This window comes from Egretta garzetta, unplaced genomic scaffold, assembly GCF_000687185.1.
Source record: "Egretta garzetta isolate BGI_Z169 unplaced genomic scaffold, ASM68718v1 scaffold654, whole genome shotgun sequence".
In the NCBI taxonomy this organism is placed as follows: domain Eukaryota; kingdom Metazoa; phylum Chordata; class Aves; order Pelecaniformes; family Ardeidae; genus Egretta; species Egretta garzetta.
The window spans coordinates 4,425-6,680 of record NW_009259320.1 but is presented as its reverse complement, the minus strand read 5'-3'; the positions used below and the strand labels follow the sequence as shown (position 1 = coordinate 6,680).

At 59.1% G+C, this 2,256-nt stretch overlaps 1 protein-coding gene across 1 annotated transcript in view; it reads left to right on the top strand.

Annotated features, from left to right (window-relative positions):
* ARHGAP35 (Rho GTPase activating protein 35) overlaps positions 1–2,256 on the top strand; it is a gene marked incomplete at its 3' end in the record, with an annotated part of 21,689 nt that overhangs the window by 17,937 nt on the left and 1,496 nt on the right. The gene's annotated exons all lie outside the window — the stretch shown is intronic.

The following is a 2,256-nucleotide window of genomic DNA, read 5'->3' as shown; positions in this document are numbered from 1 at the left end:
TCCCACCCCGGATTCCTCCTTTCCTGCCCCAGATTCCTCCTTTCCCACCCCGGATTCCTCCTTTCCTGCCCCAGATTCCTCCTTTCCCACCCTGGATTCCTCCTTTTCCGCCTCAGTTCCTCCTTTCCCGCCCCAGATTCCTCCTTTCCCACCCCGGTTCCTCCTTCTCCTGCCCCAGATTCCTTCTTTCCCGCCCCGATTCCTCCTTTTCCTGCCCCCGATTCCTCCTTTCCCACCCCCAATTCCTCCTTTCCTGCCCCGGATTCCTCCTCTTGTGCCTCAGCTTCCTCCTCTCTCGCCCCACATTCCTCCTTTCCCCCCCAGCTTCCTCCTTTCCCGCCCCAGGTTCCTCCTTTCCCACCCCGATTCCTCCTTTCCCACCCCCAATTCCTCCTTTCCTGCCCCAAATTCCTCCTCTCCCGCTCCAATTCCTCCTTTCCCACCCCAACTTCCTCCTTTCCCACCCCAACTTCCTCCTTTCCCACCCCAAATTCCTCCTTTCCCACCCCAAATTCCTCCTTTCCCGCCCCAATTCCTCCTTTCCCACCCCAACTTCCTCCTCTCCCACCCCAAATTCCTCCTCTCCCACCCCAACTTCCTCCTCTCCCACCCCAATTCCTCCTTTCCCACCCCAACTTCCTCCTTTCCCACCCCAAATTCCTCCTCTCCCACCCCAACTTCCTCCTCTCCCACCCCAATTCCTCCTTTCCCACCCCAACTTCCTCCTTTCCCACCCCAAATTCCTCCTCTCCCACCCCAACTTCCTCCTCTCCCACCCCAATTCCTCCTTTCCCACCCCAACTTCCTCCTTTCCCACCCCAAATTCCTCCTCTCCCACCCCAACTTCCTCCTCTCCCACCCCAATTCCTCCTTTCCCACCCCAACTTCCTCCTTTCCCACCCCAAATTCCTCCTCTCCCACCCCAACTTCCTCCTCTCCCACCCCAATTCCTCCTTTCCCACCCCAACTTCCTCCTTTCCCACCCCAAATTCCTCCTCTCCCACCCCAACTTCCTCCTCTCCCACCCCAATTCCTCCTTTCCCACCCCAACTTCCTCCTTTCCCACCCCAAATTCCTCCTCTCCCACCCCAACTTCCTCCTCTCCCACCCCAATTCCTCCTTTCCCACCCCAACTTCCTCCTTTCCCACCCCAAATTCCTCCTCTCCCACCCCAACTTCCTCCTCTCCCACCCCAATTCCTCCTTTCCCACCCCAACTTCCTCCTTTCCCACCCCAAATTCCTCCTCTCCCACCCCAACTTCCTCCTCTCCCACCCCAATTCCTCCTTTCCCACCCCAACTTCCTCCTTTCCCACCCCAAATTCCTCCTCTCCCACCCCAACTTCCTCCTCTCCCCAGATCCCTCCTTTCCCGCCCCCGATTCCTCCTTTCCCCCCCCACTTCCCCCTTTCCCGCCCCCAATTCCTCCTTTCCTGCCCTGGGTTCCTCTTTTCCCGCCCCGATTCCTCCTCTCCCGCCCCACATTCCTCCTTTCCCCCCTCAGCTTCCTCCTTTCCTGTCCCCAGTTCCTCCTTTTCCCCTCAGCTTCCTCCTTTCCCACCTCTGTTCCTCCTTTCCTGCCCTGGATTCCTCCTCTCCCGCCCCACATTCCTCCTTTCCCCCCCCCAGTTTCCTCCTTTCCTGTCCCCAGTTCCTCCTTTTCCCCTCAGCTTCCTTTCCTGCCCTGGGTTCCTCCTTTCCCACCTCAGTTTCTCCTTTCTCACCCTGATTCCTCCTTTTCTGCCCCCGGGTTCCTCATTTCCCGCCCCGGATTCCTCCTCTTGCGCCCCAGCTTCCTCCTCTCCCACCCCACGTTCCTCCTTTCCCCTCCAGCTTCCTCCTTTCCCATCCCCAGTTACTGTTTTTCCCCTCAGCTTCCTCCTTTCCTGCCCCAGGTTCCTCCTTTCCCACCCCGATTCTTCCTTTCCTCCCCCTAGTTCCTCCTTTCCCCCCCAGCTTCCTCCTTTCCTGCTCCAATTCCTCCTTTCCCGCCCCAATTCCTCCTTTCCCACCTCGGTTCCTCCTTTCCCGCCCCGGATTCCTCCTCTCACGCCCCAGCTTCCTCCTCTCACACCCCACATTCCTCCTTTCCCCCCTCAGCTTCCTCCTTTCCTGTCCCCAGTTCCTCCTTTCCCACCTCGGTTCCTCCTTTCCCGCCCCGGATTCCTCCTCTCACGCCCCAGCTTCCTCCTCTCACACCCCACATTCCTCCTTTCCCCCCTCAGCTTCCTCCTTTCCTGTCCCCAGTTCCTCCTTT